The sequence below is a fragment of the Aethalodelphis obliquidens genome, unplaced genomic scaffold, assembly GCF_003676395.1.
Source record: "Aethalodelphis obliquidens isolate GAN/ISIS:26980383/991018 unplaced genomic scaffold, ASM367639v1 scaffold4, whole genome shotgun sequence".
NCBI classification, from domain to species: domain Eukaryota; kingdom Metazoa; phylum Chordata; class Mammalia; order Artiodactyla; family Delphinidae; genus Aethalodelphis; species Aethalodelphis obliquidens.
The window spans coordinates 41,256,264-41,271,343 of NW_020837948.1; the positions used below are offsets into that span (position 1 = coordinate 41,256,264).

The window sequence follows — 15,080 nt, forward strand, 5'->3', positions numbered from 1 at the left end:
TTTTATATATTTATATATATATATATATATAATATATTTATATATTTATATATATATTTATATATATAAATATAATCAACAGACTGAAATGACAGGCTTAGTTCTGCAAGATGAACATTAAAAAGTATAAATCAAAAATCTTACCTCTGTACGAAACAGTGATGTCTTGCTTTAACAGTAGAAAATACAGAAAAGACTTTGTGTCTGACTTGAGTTTAATCTCCATGAGAGTGAATGATACATATGTCAGTTTTGTTACATCGAATAAAAGGAGAATGTTGAGAATGATACTCTCTTTTGGGCTTATCAGACATCCTGGGGTATGAATTCAGTTTTAAAAGCTACACTTTAAAGAAGGACATTGACAAACTAACCAGAAAATATCCTTGGTTGGTATATCTGGCATTTTAAAATCAAGGCCATTGAAAATAGCTCAGTGAAAGTGATAATGACAATAATAGTGGCAACGAATATTTATTGAGCCCTTATCACATGTCAGACACTACCCTAAGCTTGGTACAAGGATTATCACAGTTAATCTCATAACAATCTAATTAGGTATTGTTGTTATCTCCACTTTACAAATTAGAAAACTGAGGTGTGGAGAGGTTAAGTAACTTGCCTAGATCAACAGACACACACACACCCCAGCTTGTACATGGCAAGGCAGGGATGCCAATCCACATCTATTCAGTGAAGCCATGAAGTTGAACCAGAGAAAGGAAGATGTGGAATTGGATATGATTTCTATTGTCAATTATCCAAAGCCTGTCATGGGGAGGGTGTTGATAGGAGTTGGCAGAAGTAGTAATGGCCAAGGTTCAATCCAAAGAGCAAACTTCCTTCTAGCACATTTAATCAGAAAGGGATTTGTTATAGAGTTTTCAATGGATCACAGAATCTTTGGAGGCAGGAAGGGTCTAAGAAAACAAGCTCTAAGCTCACTTTCCAGAAGTTAATACTAAAGCTACATGAAAGACCAAGGAGTTTCAGCTCCTGCCACATGGGTGTGTTGGGAAGACATTGTGTCAGCTGCTTACACTACTCCCGCTTGCTGTGTGAGCAGCAGCAAAATGGACTCCACACCCTCTCAGATAGCTGAGTTCTAAAGTCAAATCTTAGGCAAGTACCTCTGATTGGTGCAACCTAAATCACATCTGCAACCCCAGCTGCAAGGGAGGCCCTTGTGGCCTCTCTAGGTCAGGAAGAGACATACTAGAAATAGTTAGAATAGATGCTCAGCAAGCCATCCACACTGTCCAGTGCAGGAGAGCAGGTAGCAAACATGAATCAGATACTCTCAGTGACAGATGCTGTGCCCCTCCTTTACACCCGTTATTTCATTTAAACTTCAAAAATTACTACAGAGGGCAAATCATAGAATAGACAAGAGCTAGAGAGACATAAAATGTAAAGAAGCATTTCTCCCAAATTATGATTGCCAAAAAATAGATCAGAATATTCCTGTGGATGTAGTGATTCCACAGCGCTGGAACCTTTGAAGCCAAGCCTGTATGACCACCTGGTTGCAGAGGGGATTCAAGTCCTATATGAGCTTTTGAACTTGACCTCTAAGGCTTCTCTCCCAGTCCTAAGAATCTGAGATCCTGCAAAGGGTGCCAAGATGAATAACAGATACCTGAATGAGTAGATATTATGTAGAAGAGAAATAAAAAGACAAAGATATCATTCTAAAGACAAAGGCTTGACAGATGGCAATTTTCAGCTTTATTGCCTAAAAATATAAAAAGGTTTAATCACCTAATACAGTTCTTAATTTTTTAAGTCTAAAGAATTTTATTCCATTGCAAAAGACCTCTCCAGATAGTTAATTTACTTATAGGAAAGAGTGTCTGAAACCTCATGCTTCTCTGTGGAGAATCTAATTGAATATATATTTACAAAAGTCCTGAAGTGTCTTCAAGGGCTTGGAAAATCAAAGGAACTTATGATATATTTTTATACGTATTTGAGACCAAACAACTTTTGTGTTTCTAATCTAGTAACGTCACTTGTATGTAGTTTCTTATTAAATATAAATTGAAAATAAAGCCTTTAAGTGTTTTTTTACCATAATTTATCTAAACTCTTAAAAGCTTAGACATAACTTCTCTGTTGCCTCTCCTCATTTTCTAAATCCCATAGTCTCCTTTTTCTTTATTTTCCAGTTTCTTGTCTGTCTTGTTTTATTGCCCGTTCATCTGTCATAAATTTTGAGCTTCCCAGCTAATACCAAGAAGGTTTACTTCTAGGACTCAAGAATGCATCTAGTTAAACACAATGCTATAAATATTCTTTTGCATCTAATTCTATATACCAAATAAACTCATGTATACATTAAGCTTTATTTCCATTGCTCTTAGTCATGCTTCTCAAAGTGTGACTTGGGAACCTATGGGGACCCCCAAGACCCATTTAGGAATTTGTGAATTCAAAACTGTCTTCATAATAATACTGAGATGTTATTTGCGTTTTTCACTGTCATTCTCCCATGAGTGTACAATGGAGTTTTTCAAAGGCTACATAATATTTGATCACTCTTATGTTAACATGTCATGGACTTATTATTGTTATTTCTGAAAGAATGATAGGTTACATCTCTCATTTTCTTTAATTGAAGTATAGTTGATGTACAATATTATGTAAGTTACAGGTGTACAATATAGTGGTTCACAATTTTTAAAGGTTATTCTCCATTTATAGTTGTTATAAAATATTGGCTGTATTCCCTGTTGTACAATATATCCTTGTAGCTTATTTTATACCTAATAGTTTGTACCTCTTAAACCCATACTCCTATATTGCCCCTGCCCCCTTCCATCTCCCCACTGGCAACCACTAATTTATTCTCTATATCTGTGAGTCTGTTTCCTTTTTGTTATCTTCACTAGTTTGTTGTATTTTTTAGATTCTACATATAATTGATATCAGACAGTATTTGTCTTTCTCTGTCTGATTTATTTCACTTAGCATAATACCCTCCAAGTCCATCCATGTTTTTGCAAATGGCAAATTTTCCTTCTTTTTTATGGCTGAATAGTATTCCATTGTATATATATATACCCCATCTTCTTTATCCATTCATGGACACTTAGGTTACTTCCATATCTTGGCAATTGTACATAATGCTGCTATGAACATTGGGGTGCCTGTGTCTTTTCAAATTAGTGTTTTTGTTTTTTTCAGATATGTACCCTGGAGTGGAATTACTGGGTCATATGGCAGTTCTATTGTCCCTTTTTTTAGTAACCTCCATACTGCTTCCAGAGTGGCTGCACCAATTTAAATTCCCACCAACAGTGTACAAGGGTTCCTTTTTCTCCACATGCTCACCAACATTTGTTGTTTGTGTTCCTTTTGATTATAGCCATTCTGACAGGTGTGAAGTGATATCTCATTGTGGTTTTGTATTTCCCTGATGATAAGTGATATTGACCATCTTTTCATGTACCTATTGGCCATCTGCATTTCTTCTTTGGAAAAATGTCTATTCAGGTCTTCTGCCCACTTTTTAATCACGTTGTTTGTTTTTTTGATTTTGAGTTGTATGAACTGTTTATATATTTTGGATATTAACTCCTTATCAGTCATATCATTTGCAAATATTTTCTCCCATTCAGCAGGTTGTCTTTTCATTTTGTTGATGGCTTCCTTTGCTGTGCAAAGGAAATTAAGTTTAATTAGGTCCCATTTGTTTATTTTTGCTTATATTTCCGTGCTTTAGGAGACAGGTCCAAAAAATATTGCTCTGATTTATGTTAAAGAGTGTTTTGCCTATGTTATCCTCTAGGACAGGGGTCCCCAACCCCCAGACCACAGACCGGTACTGGTCTGTGGCCTGTTAGGAACCAGGCTGCACAGCAGGAGGTGAGCGGCGGTGAGTGAGCGAAGCTTCATCTGTATTTACAGCCGCTCCCCATCGCTCACATTACTGCCTGAGCTCCGCCTCCTGTCAGATGAGCGGTGGCATTAGATTCCCATAGTTGCGCAAACCCTGCTGTGAACTGCGCATGTGAGGGATCTAGGTCACGTGCTTCTTATGAGAATCTAATGCCTGATGATCTGAGGTGGAGCTGAGGTGGTGATGTTAGCGCTGGGGAGCAGCTGCAAATGCAGATTATCATTAGCAGAGAGGTTTGACCACACAGACCATAATAAATCAGTTGCTTGCAGACTCATATCAAAACCCTATCAGTGGTGGCAAGTGACAATTAGGCTGCATCTGGTGGCAGGCTTTACAGTGGCAAGTGAGTTGATGTACTTCAATTGTACAGCTGCATCTGGTGGCAGGCTTTAAGTCAGAATCCGACACCTAGTTTAGTCTGCGCATGGCCGACCCATTATTTTATTTACCACTTTCATCCACGCCTCTCTCCTGCACTGTGCTCTTGTCTCAGTCACAGTTTTGGTAAGCCCACAAGCTAGCCCTAGCCAAAATGAGTAAAAAACAAACATCGCTAGAGAGCTTCTTTGAAAAGGGGGAAAGACCCAATGATGAGACACCAGAAGTAAGACTGCCAACAAAAAGAAAGCTGCATTTAAAAGAAAATACCAAGAGTCCTACTTAAATTACAGGTTCATTGCAAGAGGTGATTCACATCCTCCAAGCCCACTTTGTTTAACATGTGACAACTGGCTATCCAACAAAGCCATGAAACCTTCAAAACTGCTTCACCACCTGGAGACCAAGCACCCTGCATTAAAAGATAAGCCTTTGGAGTTTTTCAAAGGAAAAAACGTAAACACGAAGAACAGAAGCAATTATTGAAGGCCACCACTTCATCAAATGTGTCTGCACTGATTCTTAGTGGCTGAACTCATTGCTAAAGCTAAGAAGCCCTTTACTGTTGGTAAAGAGTTGGTCTTGCCTGCTGCTAAGGACATTTGTCATGAACTTTTAGGAGAGGCTGCAGTTCAAAAGGTGGCACGTGTTCCTCTTTCGGCTAGCACCATAACTAGATGAACTGATGAAACAGAGGATACTGAGGCACAGTTGTTAGAGAGGATTAATGAGTCACCATGGTACGCACTCCAGGTTGACGAGTCTACTGATGTTGACAACGAGGCAACAATGCTTGTTTTTGTGCGATTTATTTTTCAGGAGGGTGTGCATGAGGATATGTTAGTGCACTTTTGTTGCCAGCTAACACCACAGCTGCAGAACTATTCAAGTCTTTGAACAATTAAATATCAGGAAAACTGAATTGGTCATTTTGTGTCAGTATATGCACGGACAGAGCAGCTGCCATGACTGATGGCTTTCTGGTTTCATTACTCCAGTCAAAGAGGTTGCTTCTGAATGTGAGTCTATGCACTGTGTCATCCATAGAGAAATGCTGGCTAGGTGAAAAGTGTCACCTGAACTTAACAACATTTTGCAGGATGTGATTAAAATTATCAACCACATTAAAGTACATGCCCTTGATTCACGTCTGTTCGCACAGCTCTGTGAGAAGATGGACGCAGAGCACACATGTCTTCTCTTATACATAAAAGTGAGATGGCTTTCTAAAGGTAGATCACAGGCCAGAGTGTTTGAGTTACGAGAGCCGCTCCAGAGATTTCTTTTAGAAAAACGGTCACCACTGACAGCACATTTCAGTGACACAGAATGGGTTGCAAAACTTGCTTACTTGTGTGACATATTCAACCTGCTCAGCGAACTCAATCTGTCACTTCAGGGGAGAATGACAACTGTGTTCAAGTCGGCAGATAAAGTGGCTGCATTCAAAGCCAAACTGGAATTATGGGGTCGATGAGTGAACATTGGGATTTTTGACATGTTTCAAATATTAGCAGAGATTTTGAAAGAGTCTGAGCCAGGGCCTTCTTTCTTCCAGCTGGTGCATGCTCACCTATCTCAGAACTTTCTGAGAGTTTGAGCATTACTTTCAAAAGAGTTTGAGCATTACTTTCAAAAGAGTTTGAGCATTACTTCCCAGCCACAAAAAACCCCTGACCTGGGAAGGAATGGACCCTCGACCCATTTGTGAATAAGTCAGATGAATTGACTTTGTCCATGCTAGAAGAGGATCAACTACTTGAGGTCACAAATGATGGTGCCCTTAAAAGTATGTTTGAGACAACTGCAGATCTCCATACGTTCTGGATTAAAGTCAAGGCGGAATATCCTGAGACTGCCACAAAAGCACTGAAAAGCCTGCTTCTATTTCCAATATCCTATCTTTGTGAAGTAGGGTTTTCTGCAGTAACAGCCACCAAAATGAGATTATGGAGTAGACTGGACATAAGCAGCACACTTCAGGTGTCACTGTCTCCCATCACCCCCAGATGGGACCATCTAGTTGCAGGAAAACAAGCTCACAGCTCCCACTGATTCTGCATTGTGGTGAGTTGTATAATTATTACATTATATGTTACAATAATAGAAATAAAGTGCACAATAAATATAATGTGCTTGAATCTTCCCCAAACCATCCACCCTGCCATCCCATCCATGGAAAAATTGTCTTTCACCAAACCGGTCCCTGGTGCCAAAAAGGTTGGGGACCGCTGCTCTAGGAGTTTTATGATTTTCAGTCTTACAGTTAGGTCTTTAATGCATTTTGAGTTTATTATTGGATATGGTGTGAGGAAATGTTCTAATCTCATTGTTTTACATGTAGCTGCCAGTTTTCCTAGTACTCTTCAAGACTGTTTTTTCTCCATTGTATATCCTTGCTGCCTTTTTTCATAGATTAATTGACCACAAGTAGGTGGGTTTATTTCTGGGCTGTCTATTCTGTTCCATTGATCTCTGTCTGTTTTTGTGCCAGTGCCATACTGTTTTGATTACTGTAGCTTTGTAGTATAGTCTGAAGTCAGGGAGCATAATTCCTCCAGCTCTTTTCTTCTTTCTCAAGAGTGTTTTGTCTATTCAGAGTCTTTTGTCTTTCAACTCAAATTTTAAAATTATTTATTCTGGTTCTGTGAAAAATATCTTTAGTATTTTGACAGGGATTGCATTGAATCTGTACATTGCCTTAGGTAGTATGGTCATTTTAACAATATTAATTCTTCCAACCCAAGAACACAGTGTATCTTTACACGCTCTCATTTTTAATTTCTAAAATGATAAATTTTGATAGATATAACTCCCACACAAAAAAACTGTTTGAGATCCTCAACAATTTTTAAGAGCTCCTGAAACCAAAATGTTTAAGAACTGTTGCTGTAGGGAAATGATTCTCAATTGGGAGAGGGCAGTATTGCCCCCTTGGGTGCTTTAGAAATCTGTGGGGGAATTAAGTTGCCACATGGTTGGGGAATACTATTTATGTTGGGAGTTGAGGGGCAGCGATACTAATTGTCTTAAAAAGCATTAGACAATCATAAAGAGTGAAAACTGTCCCATGCCCTGCATGAATAAATATAGACACTAATATAGCTTTAAAATCTGTTTCATGATTATGAGTCTAGATTACATCCTGAAATACATATTATTTACTCAAGTCTTGTTGATGGCTGCCACTTTACACAGTAAACACCAAAGACCTTAGGATTGCCTCCAAGGCACTTCATGACCTGTTTCCTTGTTACTTCTCTGACATGTTCTCTTCTTCCTGTTGCTCGCTGTGTCCTATTATCAGGTTCCTGGAGCACACCAGGCTTTTGCTGTAGCTCCTCCCTCTACCTGGAGCACTTTTCTCCCGATATCCAGTTAACTACTCCTTCACTTCATTCAGTTCTTTGCTCAGACCTCCCTTCACAATGAGGTCTACTCCAACCACCCTAATTAATTGTATAAACTGTGCCCCTCCCCCACACTCTTCAAACCCCTTATCCTGCTGTAGTTTTTCTGTTTTCCATTAACATATATCACTCTCTAACATACAATATAATCTGCTTATTAATTATGTTCAATATTTATTCTCTTTCCTCCCTCGCCACTGCAAGCAAACTCCAGGAGAGCAGAGACCTTTCCTTTTATTTTGTTTGTTTGTTCATATGGCCTAACACATAGTACATACTCAATAAATATTTGTTGAATAAATCAACATATGACTTTATTGTACATACCCAACTTTCTATTTATTTCTCTGTATAATAGCATTAAATTAAATATTGAAATCACTTATGGGTTGGTTTTATTGTATTTCAGAATAGTGAGGAGGGCATTACAAAATCTACAATATGAGGAAAATGTTTTATACCTAGTGGGCTGAGACCCACAACTCTAGAGGGTCCATTTTTATGCCACAGTGAAACCTGCTTCATGACTTAGTGAGAAAAGAGAAGCCCTATTATTACTTAGTCCCAGAGCCAGACCCAGTGGGAACTTAGTGAAGAGTGTCAGTTAATGTAATTCTACTAATCAGATGTTTAAAATATGTTGAGGTCAGTCGATGAAAAAGGCTAAGGTCAAAGCCTCATCTCCAGTGATAAGGGGAGGATTGGAAGATGTCTCCAATGTAGGTTGCTCTTTATTTTGGTGGACCCCAATGGGATTCCCTCAACTATAACATTGTTATGTGTTATGATTGAAATTCCAGTTTGTAGAAAGATGGCAACCTTGATTATAATTTTTTTAAAGGTTAAATTATAACCATTTCAAACTGTGGTAACTGAGGAAATTAAACCAAAGAGTTTAATTTGGGCAAGGTAGCCCCCAAATAAAAGGCCCCTGTGGGTATGAATTGCTTTCAGTGCGACTGAAAGCCTCTGTGTTTTCAGAGACATGGCAACAAAGAGGTGGTCACTGGGTCCCCACACACGCACCCATTTTTATAACACATCACAACCAGCAAAGTGTGCCACTTGTCAGCAGCAAAATGACCTTGGACAAAGCCCACCACTGATGGATCAGAATTAACTTTCTATTTGGGGAGCAAGAATATCATTCAGTATCTCTTGAGTGACTTTAATACTCAAACCAGTAGTTTGCACAAACTGAAGTTATCCACTTGCCCACAATACAGGTAGCAAGTGAACAGGGGTGGTGCTGACTTTCCCACAATTCTTTGTAAATATGTCAGTGTGGTGACCTCAGAGAACAAGGGCTAAGAGTGAGAGAGAATTAGCCAGTCAGTGCACCCTGTTTAATCCTCACTGCGATTTGAAGTTTGCCATTCGACATGCCCATTGAAGACATTTCTGATGTTTATTTTTATGGTTATAGGAATGTCTTTTCACCGCAAGGAGAACTGAAGTAATAGAGTAGATGCTTTAAGATCTGTTATAGGTTTATTTTTATGAGTTAAGGTAAAAGAGTCTCGTTCTAATTTTAATTCCCTTGGGAGATTTTTTTCCCTATAAAAATCCATAGCAAAAAAGATAGCTCTTAGTATTTAACTAGATTATGGATAAATGCATCAGTCCTAACAATATTTCTAAGTATCTATTTTATAATTGTTATATAACATAGATCTAAGTTTTGTGTTACAGAGACCCTATTAAAGGGATAAACAAGTAGATGTAAGCTAAATAGTCCTTATCACAAATTCTTAAAGTCCTTCACTTCTAAAATTGCCGGTGATAGAGATGTGTAATTAGCATAGATCACCAGCATCATCTCCACTGGGAAAAGTCTTCATTTTCTTTTCCTCTTCCTGTTCTAGACTTAGAGAATGATATGCTTCCTTTCATTGCTCCCATTGCACTCTTTACTTACCTTTATTACAGCGCTTACAACCCTGCATTATAATTGTGTATTTACATGTCTATCCTGCTCACTAAATTGTGTGTGCCTTGAGAGCTGGACTAAATCTTATCATAATTATAACTCTGGGGTGAGACAAGCAGACACGCAATAAGTAATGAATGCTTCAAAATGTATTCCTATTTCTCTCTAGAAATTATCGACATGGAAAGTGGCCATGTTCTCAAGGAAAGCTAAGATTCTCTTCTAGCTGTCATGGCAGGTAACACAATCAACCCCCCTGCCCTCGTCCTCACCCAGCACTGCTTCAATTTCTATCTTGCATCCAAACCAAAATCTCCAGTTTCTTGCACTGGAAAGGAGAGGGATAGGCACTTTTTAGCCAAAATGGCAAAAGTTAAGGAAGAGTGCTTTAGTCTTCTGACAAGAATGAGTAAGAGGGAAACAAGAGATTATAGAATCTTTGTTCCCGTGCATTTATGCTCTTTATTTTAGATAGACAAAAATGATCAGAAACAAAATACACTTCGACTTTGGATGTGCTTTCATTCCTTGCACTTCTAGCCTGACAGTACCGAATAAAATGATAACAGGGGCCGGCTTTGCATCACTCTCTAGAACTTTGCAGAGTACAGTGCACTTTATAGACATCAACACTGCATCCTGTAGTCAACTCCACTCCTCCAGTACTCTCAGCAAGCGACGCAGCATATCACAGGGTCTAACTGGAATGATAAAAGGAGGAAAAGAAGGAATAATTAAGGAGATAATTAATGGTTAGGTCCATCATTGGTATTTCTGTGATTGTTTTTGTTTGTTTAGGTGGCACATAATCAAGACTGCAAAATTTAGGAACTGAAAAGCCAGTCATTTAAAGCATCATTTAGCAAACCAGATAAACACATTAACTATGTGTAGCCGTTTCTTTAAAATCAAAGTCTAGTGTGTGCTTTCTAGTAGTAAGTTTATAGTATTTGATATTGTCTGTTTACTGTTATTTTGGCTGAAATTGCTGTTAATTTTTAATTGCCCTTTAATGCCTTGAATGGCAGGAGGATTCTTTTCAAATTAGTCAAAAAGAACATAGTGTGCAAAGAACTAATGTTGGCATCCACACTGATAACTGTAAAAACATAACTTTTTAGAAGGAAAAGATGAAAATGGGAGTTAAAAATAAAATTGCCTTTCTCTCCTTACCTAAATTTTCCTCTGCTGGATTCTAGAAATATCTAGTCAGAGCATTTTGTTGAATGCTTCTTGACCTTGCAAAAAAAGACTGACTTGGCTAAGCTCAGTAAATTGTTTTCCATTCCCAAATAATAATATGAGGCACAATAGATTGTTCAATAATGACATCTGCAAATTCTGTTGGTTCTACCTTCAAAATATATCCAGAATCGAACCACTCCACGTCACCTGGGTTATTGTAATATCCTCCCAACTCTTCTCCCTGTCTCCTCCATTGCCCTCTCTCTACCTTATTCTCCAAATAGCAGCCGTCAGATCCTGTCACACCTCAACCCAAATCCCTCCAAAAACTTGCCCTAGCACTTCAAGTGAAAGCTAAGTCCTACAGAGGCCTGCCACCCTCCCTGTACCTCTCTAACTATGCCATCTAATACTCACCCCCCACCCCCAATCCATTCCTCCAGACACACTAACTTTCTGGATATTCCTAGAAACACCAGGCACAGTCACTTCTCTGAGCAACAGTCACTCCCTGGCCTCTTGCATTTCTTTGCCCATATGTCACTTTCTCACTGAGACCTTCTCTGGCAGCCCTTTTAAAAATTACTCATATATACCAGCACTCCTTATCTCCTCACTGACATTCCCACCTTAATTTTTCTCCATAGTACTTATCACCTTCTAAAATACTATAAAATGTTCTTATTCATTGTCTTTCTTCTTCCTCAATGCAAACTCCATAAGTTCAGGGTTTTTTAAAATTGTTTTATGTCTGTCTCCTCAGCATATAGAATGTGCCTGGTACGTGGTAAACAGTAAATATTTGTTGAATGAATGTATCTATAGACAAGGCATTACCCAGCTCTTTCCTTGGGTGTGGCCCACTAAATACTGAGGTAGGCACAGTTATTGGGAAAGGTCTTGCCTAGTGGCTTACATTTAAATATTATTTAATTAAAGGGAGCATGGACAACAGGGGTAGAGCAAGGGCTCTGAAGATCAGATAGACCTGGGTTTGAATAATAGCTTCACTACAACCTGTGTGACCTGGTGAGTTATATAATCTGCCAGCTTCAGTTTCCTCTCTGTAAAATAGAAATAGTAAAAGCGTCTTTCTCATAAAGTAGTCATAAAATTTTTTGAAAACATAATGTTGGGCTTATAATAAAATCTCAGAAAATATTTACAATTATGACAATAATAAGTATTGTAATTGCGCTTATTATTGCTACTATTATTGCCCTTATTATTGCTATTATTTATTGAGGTCCTTGCTAGTGTGCCAGACATTCTGCTACTTGTATTCTAACTATTATATCTGCAAGGGACCATTACAGTCACTGCTGACTGTAATGTGTGAGGAAACAGGTCCAGGGTCCTAGAGTGAGTATTCAACCCCAGGTTGCTCAGCCTCCAAAGTTTAGGCCCTTTTTCCCAGACCACTGGGCTTTTGCTTTGAACTTTAATGCCTTGCCCAGAACTCTGGAAGTACATGGAATATTTGAGGAATCAAAAGGTGTGATACAGCTCAAGTAAAGGACTTTAAGGACCTTGAGATTGGAGATGAAAGACTACATTCTATACCATATGATGTGGATTTTAACCTATGGGCTCTGAGAAGACATCAAAGATGTGTTAAACTTGAGAAGAAGATGTGTTAAACTTGAGAAGAAGTTTTCAAAAAAATGAAAATGACAGCATTTACATGGATTGGGTCATGTCACTGACCACGGTCAGCCTTTTATATGACTGTAAGCAGGTTAAGAATAATAGATTTCAGATTGGAGAAAATCGGCTTGAATTAAAGCCATGTTAAATAGCAGTTTGATCTGCCTCAGGCAAAAGGCTCTTTTTTTTTAACGTAAGCACCATTACATTCTGCATAATGTCTAACATGGTCTCTTAAAAATTATATTGGTTACCCATTCCAAGTTATAATATAGGTTCTGATAGGAGAATATCTTTGCCAGTGATGGTATGCCGCTGGAATTTAGAATAGCAAAATGACTGAGAAGTGGCTCTAGAAGGCTCTACACTGTTTTTGGTGTGGAAATGCCTCTAGTTCTTTAACATCTTTCTTCTAGTAGAGGAGAGTAACTGAGAGATTAAGTAATGTGATGATAGATGGCTGATACTGGTTTTCCCTAGGAATGGTCTTCAGAAATAATCAATTAAATAGTAAGAAAATATGGATTGCCACTACCTCATGGGCATAGAGTTTGATAAATGTATCAGTTTCTTAACAAGATATGAAAAATGTTAAACATTAAGCACAGATTTTGTTTCTTTCTGATCCTTTAGCCAACCACTGACTCTAGATCTTCTACTGTCAGTAAATTAAAAATACAGCAATAAAGGTGATGATTTGGGAGACTTTCCATGGGGTTGGTTGAAAGAACTGTATTCAGTCTTACACAACTGAATATACTTCCTGTGGGGAAAAAAGTCAAGTAAAGATTTTCATCCTCTGTTTGTAGAAGTTTAAGGTAAATTTTTTCACCATAGATTTCGGTCTCTGGAGCGTGTTCTTGTGTTTTGTTATTGAAGCAGTGGTACCGTTTTGACTGAATCTGTTACACATTGTTGGTCATTTGAGGGAAAGTAAAACCAAGTCAGTTGAAATAGAATAGTAATTGAAGTAAAGCAAGTGGAAATGAGGGAACAAAAATACTGAAAAGTGCTATCTTTTTGTAGTTACTTTTTACTGATTAACGTGAATGTACGTGTATATAAGAAAAGTTAAAATGAGGTCCAAGCAAGAGTATGAGAGTTACACTTGTCTTTTAAGTAAATGTTTCCAAAGCTTATCATTTCATCTAAAGTGAAAGTAAAATACTCTTTTGACATGAATTCTATCATAAATGTGGCTTTAATCTTCCCTATGTTTGTTATATGTAGATATATTTTATCTCTCCAAACCTTTTATAAACTATTTGAGGTTGGAATTTATGTGCTCTGTTCTTTTGTTTATACCATAGTACCGAGCACAAAGCTAGATGTGGAGAGAAGATGCTTAATATGAGCCTTCAGAATAACTAAGCTTTTGAAAACTAATCTGTTTTTCATGCTTGTACCTGAATTCTTTGGGAGAAAATAAAGTTGTTGATGTGGCAAATAAAACCTATTACGCCGTGTTTTAATGAACAAAAATTTTTTTGAATACCATCTTTCATGGCATGTGTGAGTTGTAAATGAGAGTGGTAACAGGTAGGGCAAGAGGACTGAAGAAGGTGGGGAAAAAATACAGATCCTAAACCAGAGGTAAAATTTTCACCCGACCTTAAAGAGTTTCAGTTCTCTATTCTTTATTGAAAATTATTCCCAAGACCAAAAACTGAAAAGACTGCCATAATGTTAAATTACGCAATTATCCTGGGCTATAGGAGGCCACTGAACTAACACACACATATTAAATCTCTTTTTTAATGTAAAATTAATAAATTAAATTAAAGGTGAATCACAGTTTGTACAGCTCATTTTCAAAATTACAATATGGAAAGTAAATACACTGCTGTGTGGGAATACATAGCTTATCTGTCACTGATAGCTAATGAATTCTTTCCTATTAAAATTTAATTGAAAATCTTCAGTGATATTTAAGCTTTCACAGAAGTGTAAACTACTGTGACTACAATTCACAATGCATTTAAAACAATTATTCTTTATCATTAAAGTTAATAATATGCACATTAACCTCTTATGTAGTCTAAATCAATATTGTAGTTTAAAAGATATGACCTCTGGACAGCTTTCTCTAAATATTGATTTCATTGTCATTTGTATAAGGTATCAAACAAATTACATGCTGCACTAATATCATTAATGCTGCCCCCATAGAGCCAATGACTTTATGGGTTCTTACAATACAGGACATGACATTACAAAAATATTGAGGACATCACAAGATATAATTACCGAATGGATGAGGTTTGACTATGGCTGGGTAGAGTGGCTCTGAATATATGATAACTTCCAAATCCTTCACTCTCCGTGGACAGAAAAAATACTGCTCTTTAACATGCAGATTGGTTACTGAGGTTAAGTTTCAAATGGCAGAATTTTTTTCTGCCTCAGAGGATCTAATTTACCTTTTTGTGATGCCATAGATATTTCAGAAGAGAATCTAAAGTCAGATAAAAAGGTTGTAATTCTGCAATATAACAGTTTTCCCAAAATAAACTTGTTTAGGAATTTCTATTACAAGTTCCTAGTGAGTCAGATGAGCTGGAAAATACATGCATTAAAGTAAAGGGGCTGAACCTTTCAAAGGTCATTGAATTAAATAAAATCTGAT

The 15,080-nt window shown here is 37.6% G+C and overlaps 1 protein-coding gene across 5 annotated transcripts in view; it reads left to right on the forward strand.

Moving 5' to 3' along the window:
• Positions 1-15,080, forward strand: part of MCTP1 (multiple C2 and transmembrane domain containing 1) — a 361,361-nt gene that overhangs the window by 177,911 nt on the left and 168,370 nt on the right. The window lies entirely within an intron of this gene.